We start from the raw sequence: 19,636 nt of genomic DNA, 5'->3' as shown, positions 1-19,636 counted from the left end.
TTAAAGGGTCACGTAGTCCAACCAACTGCTATGCTTGGATACCCAGAACTACCATTTGTTTTTATTTCACTCCCTATGTCAGATAACTAACTTGATGAAGACTTACCTCCTTCATCTGTGATCCTTCTTTAGATGCCCCCACCAAAATGCATCAACACAGGGAGCTATAAGACAAAGATTTTTGGACCGTGATATTGTGTTTGGGGAATGTGCATTGTGTTAAAACAAGGATAAAGGCACTGTGTATATCTTGAACACCTGACAGGAAGCCCTTATTTAGCTATACTTACCATATGAGAAGTTGGGTGTCCTCAATATTTGGGGCAACCAGTGAAGAAAACGTTACATCATCTCACATAGTCATCAGGGACTGGTTGTGGGAATATTCTTGTAGGGAATCTAACATTTCCTTTACTCTTTAGGTTTTTAGGCAGGAAAGATATCTATTAAGTGACCAGGAATTGCAACTTTGTCAGGAAATGCACTTTTCTAGATGTCCCTCAGGTATATAATTGGCTGCACTTTACTAGATGTCCCTCAGGTATATATTTGGCTGAGGTCCCAATTAAGGATCCTTTGGGCCAAAAGCTCAAGTTTCAGGGAGTTTGCAGTGAACTATTAAGTATATTTTCCTTCAAGCCCTAACACCAAAAGTACTTTTATCTTCTGAATTTGTTAATGGTAGCATTTGCTAGCTAAGCCATCTATGACTTGTCTGATACTTAACAAAGATCAAAGTGTTCCATGACAGTGACTGTGAGACTGGGCAGCCTGCGTGAGGTTTATGTTATCCCTTTCGTCTTCTCTGGAGAGCTTTTTTTTTTTTTGCAACTCAGATTTGAATATCCAATGATGTCATTTTTAACAGATGTAGGGAATAAGCCAGCTGGGTGACTTTCAGCTAGTCACTCTCTCAGCCCAACCCACCTCACAGGTTTGCTGTTGTGGGGAAAATAGAAGGAGGAAGGTGTATTGAATGTGTTCGCTTCCTTCAGATAGATGTAAAAATAATAAAGGTGGGATACAAATTAAATAAATAAGCCATTTTGAACACAGAAAGACTTCATGTCTGGTTATCGCCTTTGCAGCTTGGTGGCCCAGCTAGGGAGGGAGAGGGAAATTGGCCTGCTGCTTGCGTGAGTGGAGCTGTGTGCGAACGTGTGCACTGGCCCTCCTCTTGTGTGGCCCAGTTCCAAATACGCCACGGCCCGGTAGTGGGCCAGGGCCCAGGGGTGTCAGGTCCACCATGCAGGTGTCCTGCATTTCTGTTGGAGGGAAGAGGGAGGAAGGCTTCTGGCATTCCTTGCATGTTTTCGCTTTTGGGAATTCAGGGAGAGGGACTGTCTTTGGAGAAGAGGCAGACTCCTTCTCATCAGTCGGTTCCAGCCTGCTTCCAAGGTCATCGTGCCCTGAGAATGATCCGTTATCTACCCAGCACCTCAGTATTCTCATAACATTTCTGTGGCATCATATTGGCTGCTGGTGGACTGGTCAGGGGGGGTTGGGTGTGGGGGAAAATGAAAGAATTGCTTTGCACTTTGTGCGGGACCTTCAGATTCTGCCTGACATTTATGCACCCACTATTTCTCAATAAAAGTTCTTTTGATCAATCTCAATGGAGACAAGAGTTTTGCTTTCCTGCAGGTGCAGCTGGGGCACATCCTTACAGGGAGTTTGGGACCCTGGCATAAAGTCCATTATATTTTTAAGGAGAGCTATAAGTCAGCAGATGCGCCCACTTAAGCAGCTGTCCTAAATAAGCCTGATTTGTTATATATAGTACATTGACCCTATTTGTTTTTGCAGATCTGACTATTTTATGTGTGCTGGCTGTCATCCTAAAATAAAGGGAGTTGTCTACCCTAGGAAAAGGTTTCACTCTGGATCTTAGACATCAGGTAAACCCACAGGTCAGTGGCAGGCCAGCAAATGCTATGTGCTGTCAGAAGTGAGTGAACTCTCTAAATGGCTTCGCTTCCAACCTCTGGAGTCATGGGAACAGTAGTAAATATGTCAGAAAATTAGCATGAATGGTTTCAGGCATTTCTTTTGTATGTGACTGCTAGCAGGTCCGAGTGGAAAGAAGAACAACTTTAGCATGTCTTGTTTTTGCATTTGGTTGGCAAAAGGGCGCAGGAGATTTGTGACATTTCAGTATACACAGGAGGCAGATAAGCAAAAACTGCAGACAAGAATAGAAAGGTTTACTGCATAGTTTATCAGAAGGAAGAACATTACTTTTGAGACATGTACAGTATTTTTTTTTGTTTGCCGGTACTTGAGGAGCTGAAAAAAGTGTTGACTCGTGTGCTGTAGAATTAAAGATTTTCTCAAGCCTGTAAATTCAGATAACTTTCAGAATTGCTTATAAAGGACAGAACTATGTTATGATGTATGCTCAGCCATTCTGAAAAAGAGAATGCTGAAAGTGTGATTTGGCCCTGAATAGATTCAGATTAATCGATTCGGTAAGAGCAGGAGAAGTCTTCATGTCTCAAATATAAATTTAGGATGCCTTTGGGAGTGAGATACATATTTTGTAAGTTAGCTTCCACACTTTCCAGGCCTCTTTCTGTTACCATTTTAGATGAGAAAGTTGGGCATTAGCAAGTGCAGCTTGCCAACAAATCTGCAGAGTTGTGGACATTCAGGTCCCCATGGATTGGGCTTTACTTGAACCATTTTTCCTTTGGTATGAAGTCAGCTGATGAGGTGTTTCAGCAAAAGAACTGGACATATTTGGCTACATCCAAGGAGTTTGCACTATCACTGGCAATATGATCAAAGCCACAAAGGAAGAGCATTGGCTAATCTTGAGATGGGTTGGAAAGAGCTATTGAAAAGGTTGTCAAGTTTAACAGTTGATAAAATTCTCTTTTGGTAGATGGTGTTGGGTATATGAGACACATCTCTAAAGATAGGGACAGTCCAGATGACACTTTAACAGCAAGCTTAGGTCAGTGGAATGACTTGCCTCCAGAAATTGTGGGTGCTACAACATTGGAGGTTTTTAAGAAGAGATAGGACAACCATTTGTCTGAAATGGTATAGGGTCTTCTGATTGAGGGCTGGACTAGAACACATAGTTTAGAATTATGAATTTAAAGTAGTTTATACAAAAAAGATGAGATCTTTGCAGCAAATACATTGACCGCAGCAGCAAAGAAATTATCTTCTGATAAAGGAAATGTACCATCAGTTGAAATAGATGCTTATAGTTTATATCCTATAGACCCAGAACCAGAAAATTTCCAGTAATGCACTAGTGACAACCTAATTTTGTTAACCTTAAAACATAAATTTACAGGATGACATAGATTGTGTGAATTAGTTAAACCTGAGGTCTGCCCACAGTGGCTGGTTAAAGTTCAGTTGTGTTATCGGGGTATAAGGTATTAGTCCCTTCAGATGTCAGGAAAGAAATGGTGCAGTTTATCCTACTGACATATCAGAGGTCAAAGGCACAGGCCACATTTGTTATATACTGGCCAGGAATAAAGAAACAGATTGAGCAATTCATTGCATGCTGTTCACAGTGTCAGCGGCTTCAGCACAGCTGTGTATGAGAACCTCTGTTTCCTCCTAAGATTCCTGAGTCGCCTCAGATGAAAGTAGCAGCCGAGATCTTTAAGATAAGATGCTCTTTTCTACTAAGGGTTGATTATTAGAATACTGGACTATGCCAGATGGTAAGTTAAAATCTTTATTTGCATGACATTGGATTCCAACTCAGTTTGTTTATGACCACAGCTCTTTGGCAAGTCAAACAATGTTGGAATTTGCACTCCAGCGGGGCATCTAGATAATCCATTTCTAGCCCTACTTTTCCACAGTCCAGAGAGGAAGCACAGAGAACAGTTTAGACAATTTAATTGATGCTGAAAAGGCTTATCTAAATGAATACAATCCACATCTTGCACCCCTTTGTTGGAGGAATACACCAGTGACAGACACCAAAGTCTTTGGGAATTATTTGCTGGGCCAATAATAATGAAGATAATGAGGATAGAATTGCATTCTAATCACTGCATTCTTATCCTAAATTTTGCCTTCACAGAGATCAAAATAACAGGGAAATATATTAATTAAATGAAAGCTTGAAACTAGCAAGCCCCATAATAAAAGCAATCATTCTCATAAGCCTGATTAAAACAAAAAATGTCTTTCCACTTAGTAGCTTACTATCACCATATAGAAGGGGCACATACTTATAGCATGGCCCTCCCCATTGCTAGCATGAAAAAAGGGGACAGTGTGATTAATCCAAACTATACTTTTGTGCAGCTGTCTGCAAAAAGACAGAGTAGATGTTAACTTTCCAGAGCTCACCATAGGCTTCCATCTTAATTGCTACATCAGAACTTGCTTCACATTCGAACCCTTCCCTCGCTATACCCTGAAGCGAGCAGTCCCTGTGCTCGGTGGCAGATCACTTCCTTGGTTTAGACCATCTTTTGAATGCCCTGGAATTTAGTCCAGGTTTAATCAAGAAAGAAAATACAAGATTGACATTCTGTAGACTTTGTTCCAGGAGATTTGGAGCTTGAGAAGAAAAAAAAAATCCTCTCTCTTGGTGGATCTCAGGCTCCATGGTATTAGTTGTGGCCAATTATTTTATTTCCTCATTGCTGAACTTTCCTACCATCATATAACAACTGTAATGTTCTGGATCATTAAAGGTGATTTTCAGGGGCATCTGAGCTTATCGGATTTTACATCAGGGAAAGTCTGAATGGTTCATTTAATCAGTTAAGGTTCCTCTGGTCTCTCTAACAAGAGCAAAGTGGGCCTGAAACTGTGCTTCAGAATCAAAGTCTCAGCTATTTAAATCAGGCCTTGTTAGGGGAAATCAAGTCTGGGAAACTGTTTCAGTGTAGTGATGAATTGTCCTGAATAAGAAATAAACAGAAATAATATAGAGCAGTTTTTGAAAGTTGGCAGCTTTGAGAGGTGTGGACTTCCACTCCCAGAATCCCCCAAGCAAGGTCTTAAAGTCACCAAATTTAAGAAACACTTGGATACAGTATGGCTTGCCGGAGGCAGAAACTAGAGGGCAGATGTCAGGTATGTAAGAATGACCTTGGGAGACAAGGCAATAAGGCCTTTAAAGGGACAGCATATACTAAACATGAATGACAGATATGGGGATTTCCTGACAATAAAATTGGACTGCAGTGAACACACAGAGCCATGGTTTAATCACGACTTGTTGAACATTCTACATTTTATAGCATGCCATGAGATAGCCATGATGTACAAAGCATAATACACGTAACATATTTGGGCTCAGAAGTTAAGCAAATTAGTAGTTGAATGGGAGAAGTCCAAGATATACCAGGGTTGAAGGTGAAATTGGGAAATCAAAAAATATTATAGCAACAGTAAACCACTTCTGCTCACTTGCAAAGGAAATTGTTTTTGCGATGTGTAAACTCAGAAATTGACTAAGGAGTTCAAATAAGGCCTGTAATATGCCAATAACAACTACCAGCTTTGTTGTCCTTAGGGATAAATACTTGCTTACAAGTATAGCATATTTTATTATGAAGTACCAGTGAATAGGAGTCTAAGAGTGCTTGGCTCATAAGTTACTTAAAAAAAATGTCAGTATCACAATGGAAAATGTAACTATTATAGGATGAGACAAGGCCTTAACCAGTAATTGTGGTGAGAAAGCTGTAAATATGATTTCTATCTTAGTTCCATAGCCTTTTGGAGCTGCAGTTTATGTTTTAGAATCACTAGGGGTTCAGCCTAAGAAACAAACACACAAACCCATAGGAAGAAAACCAGCATGGTCTTTTTGGTAATTACAGCTGTTATCTCCAGAGAATGAGGTAGTTGCTGATATAAGAGCATGGCAATTCAGCTTAAATTGAGAATAGAAAGTTAGCAAGAAAGAAACAGGGTGGAAACATTAAGTCCCTGGGCATACATCTATGGTGTAAATAACCAGTGGGACTCATTTATGAATAGAGATAGGTGCAAATACCTGGGAGAAGGGCATTAACCCTGAGTGAGAAAATATATATATATATAATTAAATTCTTTGTTAGCAATCCAAAGAAATTTACACACACGCACACCAAGGCCATCTACAGGCAGTAGCCACAGTAGTGGCAGCTCATATTTGTGTAAATTTTTTTGGCTTGCTAACAAAGAATAAAGGGAGACAGATATGATCATTTCAAACTTATTTGTTCTCATCAGTCAGCCATACCCTTCTGAGATTCGAACCTGGGCCGACTGCCTCTTAAGAGAGAGAGGCTCTCGCTCTCTCTTTGTTAGCTAAAAAAAATAAAGGGAACACTTAAACAACACAATGTACTGTATTTAATAGTAGGATGTCTTATCTTGTGTTCCCTTTATTTTTTTGAGCAATATATATATATATATATATATATATATATATATATATATATATATATATATATATATATATATATAAGGGACGCGGTGGCTCAGTGGGTTAGGACGCTGAACTTGTCGATCGGAAGGTCGGCAGTTTGGCGGGTCGAATCCCGAGTGCCGCGTAGCAGAGTGAGCGCCTGTTACTCGTCCCAGCTTCTGCCCACCTAGCAGTTCGAAAGCACGTAAAAATGCAAGTAGAAAAATAGGGACCACTACGGTGGGAAGGTAACAGCGTTCCGTGCGCCTTTGGCGTCTAGTCATGCTGGCCACATGACCACGGAGATGTCCTCGGACAAGCGCTGGCTCTTCGGCTATGAAACGGAGATGAGCACCGGCCCCTAGAGTCAGAAACGACTAGCACGCATGTGCGGGGGAACCTTTACCTTTATATATATATATATATATATATATATATATATATATATATATATATATATATATATATATATATATATATATATATATATATATATATATATATATATATATATATATATATATATATATACAGTCATGCTCGAAATTGTTGGCACCCCAGAAATTTTTCCAGAAAATCAAGTATTTCTCACAGAAAAGTATTGCAGGAACACATGTTTTGCTATACACAGGTTTATTCCCTGTGTGTGTATTGGAACACAACAAAAAAGGGAGGAAAAAAAGCAAATTGGACATAATGTCAAACAAAACTCCAAAAATGGGCCGGACAAAATTATTGGCACCCTTAACTTAATATTTCGTTGTACACCCTTTGGAAAAAATAACTGAAATCAGTCACTTCCTATAACCATCAATAAGCTTCTTACACCTCTCACCCGGAATTTTGGACCACTCTTCCTTTGCAAACTGCTCCAGGTCTCTCTTATTGGAAGGGCACCTTTTCCCAACAGCAATTTTAAGATCTCTCCACAGGTGTTCAATGGGATTCAGATCTGGACTCATTGCTGGCCACTTCAGAACTCTCCAGCGCTTTCTTGCCATCCATTTCTGGGTGCTTTTTGACGTATGTTTGGGGTCATTGTCCTGCTGGAAGACCCAAGATCTCGGACGCAAACCCAGCTTTCTGACACTGGGCTCTACAGTGCGACCCAAAATCCTTTGGTAATCCTCAGATTTCATGATGCCTTGCACACATTCAAGGCACCCAGTGCCAGAGGCAGCAAAACAACCCCAAAAATCATTGAACCTCCACCACATTTCACTGTAGGTACTGTGTTCTTTTCTTTGTAGGCCTCATTTCATTTTCGGTAAACAGTAGAATGATGTGCTTTACCAAAAAGCTCTATCTTGGTCTCATCTGTCCACAAGACGTTTTCCCAGAAGGATTTTGGCTTACTCAAGTACATTTTAGCAAACTGTAATCTTGCTTTTTTATGTCTCTGTGTCAGCAGTGGGGTCCTCCTGGGTCTCCTGCCACAGCGTTTAATTTCATTTAAATGTCGACGGATAGTTTGCGCTGACACTGATGCTCCCTGAGCCTGCAGGACAGCTTGCATTCCTTTGGAACTTGTTTGGGGCTGCATATCCACCATCCGGACTATCCTGCGTTGCAACCTTTCATCAATTTTTCTCTTCTGTCCACGACCAGGGAGATTCGCTGCAGTGCCATGGGTTGCAAACTTCTTGATAATGTTGCACACTGTGGACAAAGGCAAATCTAGATCTCTGGAGATGGACTTGTAACCTTGAGATTGTTGATATTTGTCCACAATTTTGGTTCTCAAGTCCTCAGACAGTTCTCTTCTCCTCTTTCTGTTGTCCATGCTTAGTGTGGCACACACAGACACACAATGCAAAGACTAAGTGAACTTCTCTCCTTTTTATCTGCTTTCAGGTGTGATTTTTATATTGCCCACACCTGTTACTTGCCCAAGGTGAGTTTAAGGGAGCATCACATGCTTGAAACAATTTTGTTTACCCACAATTTTGAAAGGGTGCCAATAATTTTGTCCAGCCCATTTTTGGAATTTTGTTTGACATTATGTCCAATTTGCTTTTTTCCTCCATTTTTTTGTTGTGTTCCAATACACACAAAGGGAATAAACCTGTGTATAGCAAAACATGTGTTCCTGCAATACTTTTCTGTGAGAAATACTTGATTTTCTGGAAAAATTTCTGGGGTGCCAACAATTTCGAGCATGACCGTATATATATATATATATATATATATATATATATATATATATATATATATATATATATATATATATATATATATATATATATATATATATATATATATATATATATATATATATATATATATATATATATATATATATATATATATATATATATATATATATATATATATATATGTGTGTGTGTGTGTGTGTGTGTGTGTGTGTGTGTGTGTGTGTGTGAGAGAGAGAGAGAGAGAGAGAGAGAGAGAGAGAGAGAGAGAGAGAGAGAGAGAGAGAGAGAGAGAGAGAGAGAGAGAGAGAGAGAGAGAGAGAGAGAGAGAGAGAGAGAGAGAGAGAGAGAGAGAGTGTCTTGGTCCTATATATATATAAGTCTTGGCGTATTCGGGTCTTTTCCCGTGTAGGATTGAGGGTGTCTTGGCCAAGACACCCTCAATCCTACACGGGAAAAGACCCAAATACGCCAAGACTTACATACCTATACCCATGAAAATCTACGAAAACACACACACACACACACACACACATATATACATATATACATACATATATACATATATATATATTTCAGACAATTTGTACGCCTAAGTCAGTGTACTGCCTTCAGAGGTAGTGAAGGATGCTGCCCATTACAAATATTAAATATTAATCTGTCATCTGATAATTTTATAAGTAGAAAAGTGGGATGCAGGTGCCCTAAGTTGTTTGCCTCAGGTGAAACAAGGTTTTTAGTTGGCCCTGAAACTCTAATTAAGAAGTGGAGCAATACTAGGATGGCCAACTAAATAATAATACTATAAAAATATTATTGAATTGATCCAGCTGAAGGGACACATTCTTATAGAATTAATTCTTTGGAGATGTGACGTGGTTTGGAATGAGATCAAAGGAAAAGAATAGAGAGCACTGTAAGTTGAGGTTTTGTTTCTATTAAAAGCATGTCAGATTCATTCATTCATTCAATTACTCAAGCTAATTTACAAAACAACAAATAGCTGTTAGCTGTTACCGGCACACTGCAGATCCTGAACTTGAACTCCTTGCTTAATATTTGAGTTTTCATGTCATAGGAATAAAGGAGTTTTCTTTGCAAGTGGACAGAAATGGTTAAGTATGGCTGGGATTTTTTTTTTTTACTTCCCAGTCTACCTCTAATTCAGAGTTGTTCTAACTGTTCATGATTAGCTTGCTGAAATCCATCAACAAGCTTAGCATAATTATGAGTTCAGGTCAAAAAGAAAATGAACAAAAATGACCACTTAAAACATTTTGTGTCATCAAGCAAAAATTGCTTGCAACTCTAAATGGGAGTTACGTTTCATAGGGCTCTCCAAAAGCATTCCAAAGAGATGTGCGGCACTATATGTTAGTGCAAATGAAACAGCTTTCTTCAAAGTATTAAAGTAGCTGCCTCTTTGCAAATCTTGTGTAGCTGCTCCAAACGATCTCCCCACTATCTACCTGTACAGATGCTGGTGAAGGCACAGGTAGTAATTCCACCACAGTAACAGAGAGACTTAAGTTAACTAGATAATTGCTAGCATGAGATATGATGCATCTTTCAAGGAGAGATAAAAATCTGTGTTGACCCAATTGCATGGCAAATTCAATCAAGAGACTTTAACTGAATCAGGGGGCTAGAGGTAAAAAGTATGAATCTGAGAGGAGGATTCTTTTGCATTGTAGAAGAAGCAGGAACATTATAATGGGACATATTAAATCACTTACTGAAAAGTGTGTATACACTCATACATATTCTTAGATTTACTTTTCTATATGCTAAAGTTCAGAATATAAAAATTAAACAATGTACCAAGCAGTAAGCCAATTGTTATCTGTGAGTGGTTCATTTTTCATGGTATTTTGTTAAAAATTTGAGGGTCATATTATCTGTGGATGGGCTTATTTGTGAGCTTATACAGTGATTAGAAGCTAATAAGATAGTGGGAGTTTCTAAAAATAGCAAACACTAAAGGAAAATGGGAGAAGCCAACATGACTGTATAAAAATATATATTAGAAAACAAGCAAAATAGGAGCTTGAGGCTGACAGAGGTTCTACTTAGAATGTGTTTCAATTAAACTGACAAGTGATTGCAGGAGAACAATTGTTTTTCCTATCTTCAGAAAGGGGGTAAAAGAAGATGACACTACACATCAATTAATCCGACAGGATAACTGGGAATATTCCAGGGAAGCTCATAAAATATTAATCTATAACTGCATTGAAATCAGTATGGTAATTATCAAAAGTCAGTATGCATTTAACAAGAATATATCTTTGCTAGATGCAATTGTTATCCTGTAACATGCCTAATAAATTAGGCCAATGCTTTAGAAGTAGTATTTGGATTTTTGCAAATGTGATGGAATGCAGGTTCCCAGGAGGAAGGCATGCATTCTAGAGGAGTCAAAGGCAACTCAGTCTGGAGAGAAAGAGGGTGAAGACAGCCACTACTTAATAGTTCTCATAGTATAATGTAGTTGCAAAGAGTAGAGTCCTCAGTCTGGCAAGATTTTGTCTATAGAGTTAGAATACTACAGCAGATGACTGCAGTTTGAGGGTCAATCAGCTGTACAATGTTGCTGCAAAAATAAAATAAAATAAAATAAATAAATAAATAAATAAAGCTGCACTGATAGAAATATAATTTTCTTAGAGAAACACAGTTCAATACAGCTGGTGTATTTAGTGATGTTTAGTATTTGGAACCTGCCTTTAAGAAGGCTAGATAAGCGAGTTAGAGAGAAAGGAATTTGATATGCAATTTTGAATTTATTTGAGTAAGAAAAATACTATACATTGAAAACTTAGTATTGTTTATGATAATTTATTATACCTATCATTGTTATCAATTATTAGCTTTATTACTTTTGTTTATACTGTATATATTTACCCAGACTATATGCTGTTTGCCAAATATTGAATGTTATTGGGGGAAAACCCAACCCTCACCCCCAACCTTTCCTGTATCCTAACCCTAATTCCCATCCCCTTATCCCCCTCCTTAACCTTATAAAAACTAATAAAAAAACTTTCCAAAAAAAAAGAAAGAAAGAAGAAGGATTCAGGAAACCTGGAAAAGATTCAAAGATGAGGAAACGTCTAAGTCTGGAAATAAAGACTGGTGTAAATAGAAGAAAATAGCCTTGTTCAGCCTTGAGAAGAAATTATAGCTCATTTCAAATACCTGAAAAGGTATCATCCAGAAGGTCAGCCCTTAATCTCATTCCTTCCAGAGCAAAAGATACAAAATAATGGACCTAAGTTACAGGAAAGCAATTCCTGACAGGAAATAAAAGACCATTAACAATGAGCAATTTGACAGTGGAACCAATTACTGAGGATTTGATGGATTCCTTCACCAAATGTGTTCAAGGAGCCTTGACTGTTCTTTTCAGGGGGCTGTGGGAAGAATCCAGAGAAAGAAGTATTTTTTGGAATATTAAAAAGGCAGAATATATTTCCCCAAAGGAATAATGGAGAAGATCTTTAAAAAAGACAGAAACCAGTCCCAGCCCCGTTCCTCCCAAGTAGTAACTAGGCAGAAGCCAGCTTTTAGAAATGCAAATTCAATAATCCTTTCAGAAAGGTTGGAGCCAGGAAGCCAGTAGCTGAAGAGATTAGAAAGACAAAGACTCCTCCCAAACTCTAAGGACAGGAAACATAATAGGATTAACCCACCAATACCAAAAGGGCACCCTCAGACTCAGATCAAAGTACATGACACAGGAAATACAAAGCCTCTAACAGCAACAGGAAACATCTCAAGAGCCCCAGAAGGTATAAAAACCCACCACTCCCAGCAACATGTGGTCAGCTGCTCCAAAGCCTCATGTCTTGTGGTTCTGCTTTTCAATAAACTCCAAACTTCTTTCTAAAGCAGTCTCCATTTTGTTTATTCCCAGCTTGGACTGGACCCTGATGAAGTTTTTTTCTTTCAACAGGGCCTTAGTGTGAAGTCCTGAATGGAGCGTATGGTTGAATGCAATCTAAATGGCGCCTTTCAATTCTTTGACTCTACAATTTTCCATTGTAACTTTAAACAAAGTACAGGGGGGAGTGCGCGCGTATCTGCATACCTGTATGTATGTACCTAATTAAATACTGCCTTCATCTTCTGCCTTAAAAAATAATTTACAATATTAACTATGTATATCCAGGCAATTCTACATTTAATGTCTACACACTAAATCTTTATGGCACGTGTTAATTTATTGCCTCATTTTTCCTAATTTAGCTGCCTTTATTTTCTCATTTATTCCTTCTTTATTCTACTTCTTATTCTGCTTTTCCTAGTTATGAAAACAAGTTACAATCATAATATACTGCTCAAAAAATAAAGGGAACACAAGATAAGACATCCTACTATTAAATACAGTACATTGTGTTGTTTAAGTGTTCCCTTTATTTTTTTGAGCAGTATATATTAATGGTATGTTGACTGCTCACATATTAGCAAGCAGTACTTCATAATGTTTCATTGATATAAGGTAAAGATAAAGATTCCCCCGCACATGCGTGCTAGTCGTTTCCAACTCTAGGGGCTGGTGCTCATCTCCGTTTCAAAGCCGAAGAGCCAGCGCTTGTCCGAGGTTGTCTCTGTGGTCATGTGGCCGGCATGACTAGACGCCAAAGGCGCACAGAATGCTGTTACCTTCCCACCGTAGTGGTCCCAATTTTTTTACTTGCGTTTTTACATGCTTTCGAATTGCTAGGTTGGCAGAAGCTGGGACGAGTAACAGGTGCTCACTCTGTTACGCGGCACTCAAGATTCAACCCGCCAAACTGCCGACCTTCTGATCGACAAGCTCAGCATCCTAACCCACTGAGCCACCGCGTCCCTTTTCATTGATATATAAGCTGCCTAATTGCAAAATAATTCTGATACATAGAAAGTGTTTGAAGTCCAGTAACAGGTTAAGCTTGTGAAAAAGGGATGTAACAAAATGAGACATGGAGGGAGGAATATTCAGCTGTGGTTGGTGCAATGGTGATACAAAGGACTAATGGACTGTCTGAGGATAATCCTTCCCTTTGAATTACTCCATTCTATATCTCTTCTAAAACCAAATGAAAAGCAAGCAATCAGCCATCACTAGTTTGAATATGGATAGCAAACTGAACTACTTCTTTGTGGTTCTTAATGCATTTAGGAGAATCATTAAAGAAATTGTGTCAAGTTATGGAAAGCCTACTTTTTTTTGTTTTGAAAAAACAGATAAAATGAATGAAATTGTTCCCTCAAGCCTTAAGGAAAACATTTTCTTAATAGAGTTGAATCAAGAACACATTTATGAATGTTTCAAAGGCTTTGGTTATTGTTCTTTTTATCTCTGTAAAGCAGGCATGTCAAACTCGTGATGTCACGTATCACAACTTTTTCCTCATTGCTGGCAATGGGGTGGGTGCGGTTTCAGTATGATGCATCTGGCCCGTGGGCTGGCAGTTTGCCATGCCTGCTGTAAAGGATTTGTGCTTTCCTGTTTTAAAGAAAAAGAATAGAGAAGTTATCAACCAAAGCATCAATACCTGGGAAGATCCTGGAAAAGATAACAAAAAACAGATCTGCAAACACCTAGAAAGAAGCAAGTAAAGGTATAACCAGAGCAAAACATGGGTTTGTCAAAAACAGATCATGCCAAACAAATTTTATTTCATTCTTTGACAAAGTGACTTAATTACTGGACCAGCAAAATTCTGTGGATATAGTATACTTGGATTTCGGTAGAGTATTCGACAAAGTAGACCACAACCTACTTCTTGGTGAGCAAGAAAAATGTGGGATAGACAGGGATTTTTTTCTCATAGAATGCTCAGAATGGTGTTCTGGCACCTTTTTTTGCAAAAAAAAAAGCTCCCTCTGAAAGCCTATTGCAGGGCTAGGCAATCTTGGCCCTTTTTTTATGACTCATGGACTTCAACTCCCAGAAATTCTGAGCCAGCCATGCTGAGGGGAAAGGGAGAGGTTTCCAAGCTGAGCCATGCTGGCTCAGGAATTCTGGGAGTTGAAGTCCTTGAGTCATAAAAGAGCCTGCACTAGAGGAGGACATTAAAATTATTTACAGGGTTACTTCTTTAGGAGCTAAACTTTTAGAATCTAAAACAGCTAATTCAAAAAAGCCAACAGGAAAGAACCACACATTTTTCATCTGCTTCTGTCTTTTGGAAGGTAAAATTAGATAACAAAATAATCTATTTCCTATGTTAACATCTCTGCAATGAAATCAAGGTAACAGGAAATAAATGAGGAACATTTTTCTCAATGTAATATGTCTAATTTAGCTGATGCTAGAAAAAATAGCATCTTTTGTACATACTCTTGAAAACTATTTTGAATCTAACCATCTATTACAACTAAACCACTTTAAATTAAACAATTCTTAAGAATGAAATATTCTTAATTTGGTCTTCACTTTTACTGTTTGGACTGTTGTGTGTTTTGAAAAATAGATTATTTAGAATCTAGTTATGTTGCACTTCAGTCTTTAAATAATTAACCTAGTATATACATAACAATATATGATGTTTTCCATGGTGAGCTTAACATCAATAACAACATTTATTAAAAAGGCTAAAATAATTTCTGGTGGTTTTATCTGTACATTAAAATTTTGTGTAGTCACAATCTTTCACTTTTCACATTCTGGAAAAGCAGTGGTCATGTATCCTAGCAAAAGATGTTACATATGTGCATAAGCGTAGTCAGTAGCATATGCCTTTTTCAAAATACAAAGAAACAAAAATAAGTCCAAAATATCTGTATTACATCCAGAAATGCCAACTTTGCAACCAATATTTCTCATCCATAACTATGGCACCCTAAGGATACCTGCATACATGCAAATGCTTCTCTGGGATCAGTAACACAGCAGGGATTGCTTTTTCCTTCCAGTAACAGATTGCTGGGAAATACCAAACATGGCCTTAAGAATTCCAATGTTTGTTACAAATTTTTCTGGATGTGGTTGGAAAGAGGCCTAGAAATGCCAGCACAAATACATCACACTTGCTGAAAGTGCACACGGAACTAATTACAATCTTCAATTATATGTGATATATCCAGGGCTTTTTTCCCCATTGAACACTCAGAATGGCGTTCCAGCACTTTTTTTTTTCACAAAAAAAGCTGAAGAAAACTGTTCCAGAGAGCCAAATTCTCCTCAGGCAGCCAGGTTGCAGAGCAGCAGAATGCATCGCAGCAACAGGCCTTCAGATGGCTCAAATCGAAGGAAATGAGATCCGTACAGGCTAATTTAAAAGTGGGAGGGTAAGAAGGGCCAAGTGTGAACAGGTTGCTTAGCAACCTGCTTAAACAGTCTCTGTAACTTTGAGCTCCCGGTGCCTTGCCTTTTTTAAGCTGGGAAGTTGAAAAAAAGGCTAAAAAGAAGGCAATAGAGTGCTATCAAGGAAAATGTATAGATATAGCCAGCAGACGTTTAGGGAACCTTTATTTTTCATACACTGTTAGAATTTTGTTTTAATGCCATGGTGATACACAATCAAATGTAGTCAGTTTTTTTTTTTTAATCCCAAAGCATCTGTTTGTTAAATACAGTATAACAAAGTTTTGGATGATGGAATTATTTTTTATCCAAGGATAACTAATGATAACAGCTCTTAAATCTGTTTTGTTTTATTTTTGCACAAAAAATTGTATAATTTGCATTTGCATTCATTTACAAATAGAATATGTTGTTAAAATGTATTGGTGTTGAAATAATTAGTGCACACATATACCTAAAACCAGTTTATTGCATTTGGCAATTGTACTAAAAAAAATCTCATTGTCAACCAATATAATTCATTTAATTTGAAATCAAGTGAAAAATTGATTTAAATTATTTTATTAAACCCAATTAATGGCAATTCTTTTATAAGAAGTTGCCTCAAACAAAATGGGTTTGACATGCCTACTCTAGATAGTTGAATGCTCCAAAATAAATTCTAGACCAGGCCTGTACATGCGACCTACAAAGTACCCTTGCACAGAGCACAGACTTTTTTTAAAAAAAAAAGTAATAAAATCACCACCACTGCCCTGAAAGTCATGTTGCCTAGTGCCTCCATGGCTTACTATGACCATGAACTCCAACACTGTAGATGCTCCTCTAGTCACCAAATCATTGATTAGCCCACTAGCATTCCTTTGCAGACCACAAAGATTTTTAATTTATCAGTGTGGGCCTTTCCCTTCTACAAGTTGCACAGATCTCTTCTAGATTTTCTTCTTGCCTTTCCGAGTTAACTCCTTGGTCTGTCATTGAGCAAGAATTGACTTTGTAGGGAAGCATATTATCATTTGATGTATATTTAATATATGTTCTACCTTTATTTACCGATTATATAATATTTCTATGCAATCCACATGGCGAGGTTTGGGGCAACTTACAATATTTTTAAAATCATAAGATTAAAATATAAAAGCAGGGCTTTTTTTCTCATAGAATGCTCAGAATGGCGTTCTGGCACCCTTTTTTGCACACACACAAAAAAGCTTTTGCACAAACTATGCTACTCCCTCTATTGGCTTTTGAAAGCCAATAGGAATTGCTGCTGAGCGTGCCAAAAGACCTGGCCGGCAAACATTGCACCGGCAAGTTTTTTGCAGCGAAGGCGAGTTGGCAGGAACTTTGCATCCCTCCCTGCTGCCCAACTACATCATCTCAACTAGGTAAGTAAGAGAGGACAAGGAGTGGGAGGTGGGTTCTGCGGAGTCTATGTGCACTCCTTCCTTGTGCTCACCCGTGTCAGACAGGCTGGTGGCCTACCTGGTGCTGGACCTGTGCCACTGTTGCCTCACCCTGTGTGCCTAAGTGGCCGCCCTGCATCGCCTGGCCTGCACCGCCTCCGCCACCCACCCCGCACAGCCCCGCTATATAGAGTGGGCCCCGCTGCTCCCACAGCACCAGCCGTGCTGCTCTGGCCCCGGGGGGGCAGCCCGCCACCAACACCCCTCGCACCTGTGACCACAGCAGCACTGCCCCCCCTGCCCCCCCAACTCCTGCGCCCGCCAAGATAAGAGTTCCGGCACCTTTTTTTTTTTTTTAGAAAAAAAGCACTGGGGATAGATATCATTCTCCTAACAGTTAGAACAATAAACCAGTGGACTGGCTTATCTTCAGAAATTGTGGGTGTTCCATCACTGGAGGCTATTAAGAAAAGACTGGACAGACACTTGTCTGAAATGTATAGGGTCTCTTGCTTGAGCAGGGGTTTGGACTAGAAGACCTTTCTAACTCTCTTGTTCTGTATTCTGTAAAATTAACTAGCTGTTTTCTAATGAAAAGGAACAATAGCCACAAAAGGAATCTCAATGCATTTTGCATAGCTTTCTAGTGATACTTTCCATCTACATTGTCAAGAGGGACAGTTGATGGCATCATTTTTAAAAGTCCTCTGGGAAATGGTTATTTGATTACATTTTTATCAGGCCCATGGAAGCTACAAGAGAAGCTCTTATATCCTGCACATTTAGACTCACAGTCTGCGACCGATGGTAAGCATGTGATATGTGCATAGTGCTGCAAAATCAGTGCTCTGGGCACATTGTATCTGACCATGTTCATCTGCCCATAGGCCAAGAGTTAACATGCTCAAAATTTTTCTTCAGCTACATCTACCATATGGTCATAGGAAGGCTGAACAGCAGCACTCATGAAAGTTTAATGAAAAAGAGGAACTGCTTCTTAAACTGCCAAATTAGCAGTTGGCCATGTTTGTAGGATAGAAGTCCCTTCTAAATTGCACAGAATACCTTCCAGCACAAAATGTCTGCTTGAGATGGGATCAAAAATTTGGAATACAAGAGAGGGAGAGAGAGTGTTTTAGTGGTGTTTGATGTGCTCCTCTTTAATCCAGAATTCCTCCCAGTTTGAAAGTTCTTCATGAAACAGATTGAAATTTACAGAGGTCAGTTATGATCTGTGATGGATGGACATTTGACCCATCGAATGAAAGAACATTCACTTTAACAAATATAAAATAATTACAGGAATCAATAGAAAGATCTAGGCTTTGTTTCGTCATTGCTTAGTTTCTTCATAATTTGAGAGACTAGGAATGTATTTCATTTTCTATTTTTAAAAATGATACCTATCTATTCTCTTCAACTGCTCATTAAATATCATAATTTGAAAGGTACACATTGAATCAATAAGAGTGAAGAATATTGAAATCACTACTTTCTCCTAAAAATAGCACATACACATCAGAAGATTTTTACTAAAGTTTAGCAACAGTACTAAATGTCCCAGTGGGGAAACATCTTAAACTGGAATGCCAAATGTACTATTAATTGCCACCCTGATCTCTTTGGAGGAGAGTTTTGAAATGAAAGAAAGACAGTTATTCTGACTTTTGACATTTTTGTATAAAAAGCATGTTACACTCTATATAGTAAACAGTGTTTGATCATAAGTACCAGGAGGCCTCAGAAAGTACAAATGAAAAATGGGGAAAAAATGAACCTTTTATTGTCAAAGTACAACTATGTGTACATTGAGATTAGCTGAGCCTCCCTTTGTGCTCCCACCCCCCAACACACAGTGACAACAAATCCTCCATCTTACTACACCATATGAACCAACTATACCACACACCGGCCTCCCAAGTCAATTCTGCATAAAATTCACAAAAGTTCACAAAAGTTATTTCTCATTCGAAAGCCTAACAGCCCACGGATAGAAGCTGTTTTTCAGACTGTTGGTGCAGCTGGCTATACTTCTATACCTCCTACCCGATGGTAGGAGAGTAAAGAGATACCGTCCAGGGTGTGAGTCATCCCTGAGAATTTTCCTCACTCTTCCAAGGCAGCGAGCCCTGGCGATGTCATCCAGTGGTGTCAGGGGACAGCCCACAATGTCTTGTGCTGTGCTCACTACCTTCTGTAATACTTTCCTGTCCGCGGCTGTCAGACCAGCATACTAAACCACAATACCATACGAGAGGATGCTCTCTATAGTATACCGGTAGAAGAGGGTCATTAGCCGTTGTTCTACCCTGTTCTTCCGCAAGACCCTGAGAAAGTGAAGCCTCTGTTTATGACTATATTCAGAGCATAGTAGCAATAGATAATAGACCTGGGC

The sequence above is a fragment of the Vipera berus genome (genome assembly GCF_964194415.1).
Source record: "Vipera berus genome assembly, chromosome: 1".
Taxonomy (NCBI): domain Eukaryota; kingdom Metazoa; phylum Chordata; class Lepidosauria; order Squamata; family Viperidae; genus Vipera; species Vipera berus.
The sequence above is the reverse complement of the archived record's forward strand: the minus strand, read 5'-3'. Positions refer to the sequence as shown.